Source organism: Miscanthus floridulus, chromosome 4, assembly GCF_019320115.1.
Source record: "Miscanthus floridulus cultivar M001 chromosome 4, ASM1932011v1, whole genome shotgun sequence".
Classification (NCBI taxonomy): Eukaryota; Viridiplantae; Streptophyta; class Magnoliopsida; order Poales; family Poaceae; genus Miscanthus; species Miscanthus floridulus.
Genome location: NC_089583.1, coordinates 91,030,718 through 91,041,081, shown reverse-complemented (window position 1 = coordinate 91,041,081; position 10,364 = coordinate 91,030,718). Strand labels below are relative to the sequence as shown.

The window sequence follows — 10,364 nt, the reverse complement described above, 5'->3', positions numbered from 1 at the left end:
AGATTTTTTTTTAAAAAAAAATTCAAACTTTGCCGAGCGCCGGCCAGGGGGCACTCGGCAAAGAATTTTTAGAAAAAAAATAAAACATCTTTGCCAAGGGCCAGATAGAGGGCACTCGGCAAAGAATTTTTTTAAAAAAAAATAAAAAATCTTTGCCGAGTGCCTGTAGGGTTGGCACTCTGCAAAGCGACCGTCAACGGGCCGGCACCGTGACGGTCGCTTTTCTTTGCCGAGTGCCCGATAAAAGACACTCGGCAAAGAGGGATTTGCCGATCAATTTTTTGCCGTGTGTTCTTTGCCAAGTGCCGCACTCGGCAAAGGCTTTGCCGAGTGCAATTTGGCCTTTGCCGAGTGCCTCAGGCACTCAGCAAAGAACCTGAATCCAGTAGTGAGTTGTACGCGTACATACCTGGTAATTCCCAAGTGTCCGTGACTTGAAACCAGCGGCGCAATATATGAAGTAGTATTCCCATATACGGATGAATTTCTCATCGAAGCCCAGGGCCAAAATTGCACTGCACCAGGATCAGAGCAACATTTATAATCTGGTTAATATCAATATGTCAATAATCATATATACCGTGCTAGAATGAATAACACATTGTATTCTTTTTCAGCATCATATATATATTAAGACAAGGAGAAATACATGTATGCTATATGGCAGCAGCATCAGCCTGCACTGGTAGCTAGTAGCGAGTTATATTGTGTCATGAAGTTGTCCCTCCACTGTATCAGCGTTGGGTAGTAATGGTACCCAGTGTTTTCAAGGTGCCCGATGCTGCACTCCAACATATTGGATCATCATATACTATAGTTAATCAGAAGGGATCGAGCGATAGATGATTGGCGATGTCGTGTACCAGAGCCTTGATGCTGCAGACATGGCAGACGTGATCCGTGCCAACGAAGGGAGGCAACCCCCGGGGAAGATGTATTCTTTGATGAAGTCCGAGCTGCGCCTGTATTCCTCGTACCGTTCTTCTGGGATTGAGATGAACTACATCCGTGCAAGTTAGTCGATCACAAACCATGCAGTTGAGTCTACGGCGATGCATATAGAAAGCTCATTATGTGTATAGAATATAGATACCTGCAGGACAAATATGCCATCTTGAGCCAAAAGGGACTCGCAGCAGCCGAAGAAATCGTCCATGTATTCGTGCCCAACACCTTCGATCATCTCGCTGAACCATCAACACATTTTCATGCATGCATCAGCTCCCTTGTTATATATTTCAGTCATATATATCAGGAAACTAAATCAAGCTGCTATGTTACTTATAGCAGTCTCCACACTGCAAGAAATCAATCAAGTCTATATATACAGCTAGTAGTACTAAGTACTAACCAAGAGATGATCCTGTCGTATTTGCGGCGTGTTGGTATTTGACGGTAATCACACAACATGAAGCTTATGTGATCCTGCCATGCATAACCAATGTCAACATTTTTTAAAAGAAAAAAAAAACTCAACTAAGATAATCATTAGCAGAACAAAAGGGGTACTGATTCACACTAACCTCTAAGCCAGCTTCTTTCACTTTTCTCTGTGCATATTTCAGTTGCTCCACTGATAATGTGATCCCAGTGTATTTGCAACCAGTTTGCTTCACCAATTGGATTGCTAAGCTGCCCCAGCCACAACTAATCTCAAGAACGTGGTGATCTCGCTCCACTTTAGCCTACAATCGATTTGGCATGAAGCACATTGGTGATCCATCTAATCATAATACACATGTATGCATGAATATATATGTGAGTATTTACTATCAGACCAGTATTAACTAAATTGGTACTTTCAGCATGTAGTATACTGATGATCCAACAGATCAGACATGCGTGAATATATATGATATTATTTATTATCAGACCAATATTAACTAAATTGATAGTTTCGGTATGTTGTACCTTGTGGATTAGGAGGCAAACTTTCCGTAGCTGGGGCTGCCTCTAAGTTTTCATCCTCCGTCTACCATATAATGCATGCACATATCAAGAATCAGTACTTGATGGTACTAGAGTACTTTGTTTACAGGCTGGAAGACCAAGTTAGAGACGAGTGGCACTAGTTTCTCTCTCTCTCGAACACACGAGTGGCACTAGCTAGTTGATCACAACACAAACCTTGAAGATGGCGCAAGAGTAAGTCATTGATGGATCCAGGAAAAGCGAGAAGAATTCATTACTCTGCATGAACATAAGAAGAAAAGTAATGAATGTGAACGGAGAAACAAAATTGTCAGTCAACCCAGAGAAAAGCAAATGACTTTGTGCTAATTTTTGGAGGCATTATGAATGAGGAAAATATTTTATAGGTAGTGTAAACATAGAGGGGAGCCTAAAGCAGAATGAGAAGTGCTAGCATTACTGACCAGATCATAGTGTTGAGAGATGTTTTGACGTGTTTGTGTGACAGAATTTTTCCTTGATATGTGACGCAGGAAGTATTTAGCGGAGGCAACCCCAGCAGTCAATAGCAGGGGTGTCCACCAACCCCTGACGACCATGTATGTCTTTCAGTGTTTTGAATGTCCTTGATGCAAGCCATGTATGTATTACTAAATGTTAACTGATGGAGTGACTTACCTTGGTATGCCCCGTAGAACCAAATTCCCCTCTTTCCTTGAATGTGATGAAGCTCAAGAGAAGCCTTTGCGGCAGCCACAGATGGGACAGGGTGGCTAGTGTACCATTTAAGCAAGACGTGGTCTGGGACATGAGGAGGATTCAGCATCACCAGAAAAGGCCTGCCTGTAGATTCTATGTTCTAGAAAATATTCCAATAAGGATCTATTAATCAAAGTATATAGTGCTATATACATAAATATATTAAGCAACAATACATTGCTAGTTGCTGCTATCCATGTTAAGGCAAGGTAACTACCTGAAGCAGATTTAGCCAGTAGGTTACACAAACCCCCTTGCTTGTCGTGCCCAGGAAGTTCCAGGAACTCCAAGCAGACAAACTCCGTGGCATCAGGCTTTTATCGGAATGGAGGTATATATCACTGCAGTGAAGGTGCAGATGGAGATCAGATCCAACCAAGCAAACCTGGATCTGTAGGCACATAGCATGCATTACCTGTAGACATACTGAAAAGCTCCTAGGATTCTCAATTCTTCGTGTGTTGCTTCAGCTCCTAGAATCTTTAGAGCATCAGGTGCGTGGACACCAAATATGATTTTGTCATACGTCTCCTCTGAACCATCAAACACTGTAACCCTGAAACCTGAGGCAAACAAAACAATACCGATCACTTGTTTTGGATTAGTTACCAGATGATAATCAGAAGAAATTCTGGATAGAGAGCTTGCATTGGCAGTACCTCCCTCAGAACTTGAAACAGATTTGATTTCGCAGCTGGTTTTAATTTGGCAATCCATACTTTCCAACTCCTCCCTTACCTGCTGGTGTGCACTATTTGAATTGATCAATCATCTTTTTTTTTCAATTTATTCTTCTAAGGGGGGTGAAGAGAGAAAAGGGACTACAGGACAGCACCTTGTGCACATAGGAGTGCGAACGACCCTTCACGGTGAGCCACTGGGGGCGACCAAACAACTGAAAGCACAGTTAAAACGCAAGAGAAAAAATTAGCATCCATAGCAGAAAATTAGTCAGCCTAATTAACAAGCTTGCTCACCTGAAGAAGATGATGGTTACGGCAGAATGAGAGCACAAAGAAAGCAGAGAATCCCAACACTCCCTGCGATGGACATGACCATATACACGCACAGATCGGGATCTGCAGCAAAGCAAATATGCCATTTTAATTTGCTGCAAACTTATAACATATCAGTTGAAACTGATACAAATAAAGAACAGAGAAGGAGTACAAGGTAAGCCTCTTGGAAGAACTGAGAATATCAATGAGACTGAATGAATTGCCGGAGAGTCTCATTCCGGTCCATATCAGGGTTGTTTTCATGGTCCTCCAAGTACCTGCAAAAACAAGCATCAGTTCTGGGTTATTATATATTAGTTGTAAGTAAACGATGCAGTGGCACCAATGTTAATGCTAGTTATTCAGAATGAGATCGAGATGTATTATCACTTGAGAGCATCGTTCTTGAACTTGAGCATCTCATGAATCATGCGCCAGAAACTAGGGTTGAGTGCATTGCTTTTCTGTGCTAAGAGGCCTGAGATGCCATTGCGGCTGCCCCACTCGCATCTGCTGGCGCTGGTCCCCAATTGCGTGCTCACTGAGAAGGACATGTCGGATATCTCCATCTCCACCCCGAGCCCTTCAAACCATTCCAGCATGTTTGGGTATGTAACCTGACATTTAGTGCATTGATACGTCACAAGTTCTATGGTATACGAATGAAACAATATTTGCAACAAGTAAATTTAAATGGTGCACCAATTTGTCGTAATTGGTGCACCAATGGCCAAATTTGAAAATCATGGCAAATCCACAAATTTCTCACTTACTGGTAAAACTAATAGAAAACTATACACTTAAGTTATCATTCCACTTATCTGCACATCTTGCCAACTGCCAAGTTGATCAAGGAGCTCTACCCTGTCACTTTCCTATGGATCATAATGAGGTGTTCTAACATTGTAGCACCGAACAATGTTGTGTTTGCCATGTGGGCAGGACACACTCTGATGTGAGGTTGGTTAGGGCTGTGTGCATTATAAACATAGGCTATCTGACTAATGTGCTCACCGCACATCACGACGTGCATTGCCTTACAATGCCACTGACATGCAGGCCACCCTATGTTAGTTTTGTTTCCTGATCATGCAAGTCAATTGTTCTGCGAGGTAGATACTGATGGATAAGTCTTATGTGTGGTTGGTCTTTGTGGGGCTGTGCTGCTCACACGGTCCTTGTGGCTGTTTTTCTGTTTTTAGGACAGCATCTTAGACTAGAGGACAGCATCTTAGAGGACAGCATCTTAGACTAGAGGACAGCATCTTAGCTAGGACAACATATTAGCATCTTAGACTAGCATCTTGGCATATGCTTGGCTGGCTAGCAGCCTATAAGTATGTAACCCCAACTCCTCAGGTTGGTATGGCATTTGTGTGAGTTTGTGTGAGAAATAGACAAGAAAATTGTCCCAACTCCTAGTGTCATCCTCTCTCGATGAGAGTAAGAATTCTCCTACTACCAAGAGTGAGAATTCAGCGACTAACAGATACATACTTCAAACATGCAATCATCTTTTTTGGTCGCACATAATACAGCCCAAGATTAGCCATATAATAATAACTAATGTGCACTGGTCATGCAAGTGTGACCTGTCAGTTCCTGTCAAATATGTCCACTGACCAAACAAGGTTGTAAAGTGTAGTTTTGCAGAGTAGAAACTTAAATGTAGTCTATTTTTCAGATAGTTTGCCAACAAGCAACTTGTTTTGCAGAAATTAAAGAATTGAGGATAGTACCGGTCACTATTGGCATAAATACGGACCAGGAGAGAGCAAAGCCAGAGTTCAAGCGACGAACTGAACTGCTGGTGGTCAGGCATAACCTCGAGGCTGAAGCTGACACTAACCGTGGTTGCTCAGCTCGTTGAGGATGGTCCAGATCTTGGTGCGGTTCTCCAAGCCTGTCTTCTCGACCTCCTTGGCAGTGGCAACGTCTACGAGGTCGAGCGCACGGCAGTCCACCTTGAGCTCATGGGGAGCACTTCGCCGACTCCTGCCTGTCCATGGGGCACTTCTCCATGGACGACCTGGCGGTCCACCACGCTGCACTCGAGCGCCATTGATCGCCGCGCAGAGAGGGTAGGAGTATGCGTGGGGTGTGCCTCACTGGCATTAAGACGAACGCCTGAGGTGCACGGGTATGGGGCGCGACGAAGACAAATGAACCGCACTGGCACGGGCGTGGAGTTGGATCCACCACCGGCGCCGGGTCGATTCCCAGTTTGTCGTGTACTTGGTTGGTCGTGTGGCTTGGCCGACCGCGGAGATCTGTCACCCTTCAGCAGAAGCCGTTGCTCTGTCTTCGACGCCGGATTGTTCCTTTGCGGCGGTTTGTGGCCTGGCTTGTTCTCACCCCGGTCGCGATCCGCTCTCCGTTCGCCGCCGCCCCGGATCTGTCTGTCCACCTCGCACCGCCGCCGGCTCTCCTCCTCGTCGGGCTCCGGTGCGCCTCCTCAACTTTGCTTTGTTGCCGAGCAGCTTACTAGCGTCCCTCTTCATCTCCTCGGACTGGGGGCGCCCTTGCTCTGGTGCGCGTCGGGAAAATGGGAATTTTGCCTACGGGGAGTGCGTTTCTTAGAATGCGTTCGTGGGCTTAGTCAGAATACCATTACGAAAGATATATTTTATGTTATTTTGTTATTTCATGTTTTTTTTTAACTTTGTAAATTTCTGAATTCATCTTTTTGATCAGGCGGCACCGTTTTACCCCTGTCTACGACTGGAGAAAGGAGCAGATGCAATCGAACAGAATCGAGCAGAGAGAGAAGTGTGGACGGTGGTGCTCCTCGCCACCGGGCACAGAGAGAGACGGTGGGAGACACATGGGCTTGAGCGGTGGAGCTGCTCACCGCTGAGCAGAGCACCTGGGTGAGCGGCTGGTTGCTGGACCTGGGCGCTTGGACGAGTGCCCACCTGGACCGAGCGCTGCTCTGGCGCTGGGAGCACGTGGCTCCTGTTGCTCGTCCTCCCACGACGAACAAGCAGAAAGAAACGAAGAACAACAGGTGCTGCCTACCTACTGCACGTGAGTGATCGGGGCTGCTAGTGAAGGACGAGCGGCGCACTGCGCTGGCCCTGTTGTCAGACCCTGTGTGCAAGCAGAAGAACAGGAGACCGATGCCTTCAAGAACAGAAAAAGGGCGACAACAAAATCGACGAAATTCGACTCAAAACTCCATGATTCGCTCCCAAATTTTGCGAGAAATTCAACTACCTACGAACTCATCCATAACAAATCATCTCTTGGGATTAACCCAAACTCCGGAAAATCTAGAACAGGAAACCGACAGCCACAAAATCGATGAAAAACTGGACCAAATCAAAACAAATCACGACCAAACTTTTCACAGGCCATCACAAGGGAGTTGGTGAGCATACTTTAAGAGATCATCGCCCAATTTCAACCCAAACTTCGGAAAAATTAGATCACGGCCAAGAACACGAAATTCGTTCAATTTCTTCGTGCTCGACTCGATTCAATCAAATTCACTTAAGGGGTAGCATCAAACTCATGTCATAGCACGAATCTAAGCAAAAAAAGAATGAACTAAATCGGTCTCAAAATGAAGAATCGAAGCAAGAACGGGGGAGGGAAAACTAAGAAAAAAAGCTGCAAAAATAAAATCACAGACACAATCCCTAGAACACGAATTGGTAGTGTCATTGCAAATTGGTGTCGTCCTTTCACAGATAAACACAGAGAAGGCAAACATTGGAACAACAGGCATTCTAGGCCAAACCCTAGAACACGAATCGAAGTCATTGAAGGGACGAATCAGAGAGGCAAAAGCAAAATCCCAAAATACAAGAGGAAACAGGAGCACCTGAGACTGCTCTGTGCCAACTGCGGCACCGCCGAGACCCACCAGCACCGGGCACGAGCACCATGAGCAGCCACAGCGGGAGAGGGGGAGAGGGGGAAGATGAGGACGACTGGCCTACAAGCCCATGCCTCTACCCTGCCCTGCGTCGGCCGCGCCACGGCCCAGTGGTAGATCGAGGCGGAGGGAGAGGAAGAGGGGCTGCTCGCGCTGCGCCACCTCGGGAGAGAGAGGGAGAGGGAGAGAGGAAGGGGAGGCGACAGGAGCGAGAGAACGAGAGGGGGAGAGATGAGAGGGCAGGGTCAATGAGCTCAGGGGCAAAATAGTCAGTTCAGGCTAAAATTTTGGATGAAAAATATTAAAAATAGACTTAAATCTCAAAATGGCATTATAACGTGTTGGACTGGTTTTATAAGGGCATTTCAACGAAGCCCACAAACTTGATGGCATTTGGGCAAAGCCCACCTGCCATGAGGGCAAATTTCCAATTTTCTCGTGCGCGTCCGGCGAAGTTGTCCCGTCCTTGTTGTCCTTGCTGGCCAAGGTTATCACGGTGGCCAGATGTATCCAGTGCTTGCAACTGGGCTGCATTGCATCTATGCGGCTGTGTCTATGCGAACTGTGATTACAAGTCTTCCCAGGAACTCTTGTGGTCCTAGGCATAATTGCTTTGCAGCCATGGCATAAGACTTTTGTAGTTCTTGCTTTATCAGAGTACATTCCCGGGAACTCTTGAGTAGAGATGGCAATGGGGCGGATTCGGATCGGGTGGAGTCTTTGTACACCCGAACCCGAAACCCCAAAATCGAAACCCAAAACTGCACCGAACACCGATTCGGATGATAATCCGTCCCCAAAACCGAACCCGCGGATACCCAAAACCCGAATAGATACCCGAAACCCGCTTTGTATGACAACATAGTAAGAGAAATAAGGACTTTATATAAACATATGCATGATATATATACACATATTCACACGTATAAACAAGATGCAACAAATAATAAATATTTTCATGAGTCAACTTAGAATAAATTTAATAATATAAGTAAACAAGTTATTATTAGCATATTATAAAACATGAGTTTTAAGTCTAAATGATTTAATTCGGATATCCATTGGATATCCACGGGTGGAAAACCAAACCCAAAACCGAACCCGATTGGTTTCGGGCCCCGAACCCAAAAACCGTGGGTGAGAAATCATCCCCGAACCCGAACCCGCAAGACCCAAAACCTGCGGATATTCGACACGAAACCGCCCCGTTGCCATCCTTGCTCTTGAGCCTCCTCTAAAGTTTGAGGCAAATGAACGCACTTTTTGTTCGTCGTCTTCGAGCTATATATCCTCGCGGAACTCTAGTCATTGAATCAAATTAACCTAGGTTGTTTGAATTTACGAAAATGTTGCTTAGATTTCTGAAAAGGTTGTTTGGATTTACGAAAGGGTTGCTTAGATTTACGAAAAGGTTGTTTAGATATATACATGATTTATTCCTTATTTAAAAAAGATTTCTTTATTTTATTAATTTTTGATCCAGAACCAAAATAAGTAGTCTTTCTTTGGTCCATATATTATTTGATGAAAAAGAAAAAAATACTAGAATTCTGGATTTTTCCAATTTCTCTCATTAAAATATTTCAAAATTAAGAATGGGTTTAGTTACTTAAATTCAAAAAGTGAATCAAAGAATTTCAGTATCTAGTTATTAGTTAAAAAAATATTTATTAAAATACTAAAAAAGATTGAATAATTTTACTTTCTAATCATTTTTGTAGAAATCTAGGATAGAGCTTCTCTATCCTATTCATTGGTACCGATTATGGATACTTCCAAATTTTTATTATTTGTTTAAACTCATGAGCTGAACAAGTCGCACTTTTTAGTTTACAAAATAAAGATTTTTTATAGGATACTATTTTTTATAGATATAGAATAAAAATATTCTATAAAAATGAATGGAATTAAAAATAATAAAATTTCAAAAAAGGGGAACTCATTAATTTTTTAGTTTACAAAATAAAGATTTTTTATAGAATACTATTTTTATAGATATAGAATAAAAAAGTATTCTATAAAAAATGAATGGAATTGAAAATAATAAAATTGTAAAAATGGGGAACTAAAAAGGGGAACTCATTAAAATAAAATATTAAAAATAAGAGCTTCCATTCGTAAAATTTGTACAAAATGTCGACTGATTCGCAGGCGTGGGCGAATTAGAGTCATTTGTTCCAATCCGAAGCATAAACAAAGACATGGGTAATCTTTCGAAAAAGAAGTTTTTCTTTCTAATTAAGTAAAAAAAAAGTATCCACGGAAATGTCCAAATTGCAAATAAAAAAATTAAAGTAAAGGATATATTTTGACACGAAACGGATAAAAAATCTAGAATCCTCCCTTTTCCTAGTGTTCGGAAACGGAAAACCCTGAACCTGGAGGAGTTAGGTATGTAGGATATGCTTTTTATTTTTTGTTGGGCAGGCAGTAGTATAATTTTTATACTCTGCAGTATAAATTCGACTCCCAACTTTTTTTTAGAATAAAATTGTTGATAAAACTCCAACACGAGAATTTCCTATAAATATAGGTTTTCTTTGAAATTCAATCAATTAATTACAAAACAACAGAGCTCTTTTATTTTAACAGAAAGAAATACAAAATGATTAGAAAGTAAAATTATTCAATCTTTTTTTGTATTTTAATAAATATTTTTTAACCATTATGGATGGCTTACTTAATAATACTTAAAAAATCGAATTAATAATCGAGATTCCTTGACGATACTCTACTCTAATAAATAAATAAAAGAAATAAAATAAATAAATAAAAAAGAAATAAAAAAGAAATCATCTATTTAATGAATAGCATAA

The 10,364-nt window shown here is 42.4% G+C and overlaps 1 pseudogene; it reads right to left on the bottom strand.

Annotated features, from left to right (window-relative positions):
• Window positions 1-381: 381 nt before the first annotated feature.
• Window positions 382-6,228, bottom strand: LOC136548806 (uncharacterized; annotated as a pseudogene).
• Between the last annotated feature and the right edge of the window lie 4,136 nt (window positions 6,229-10,364).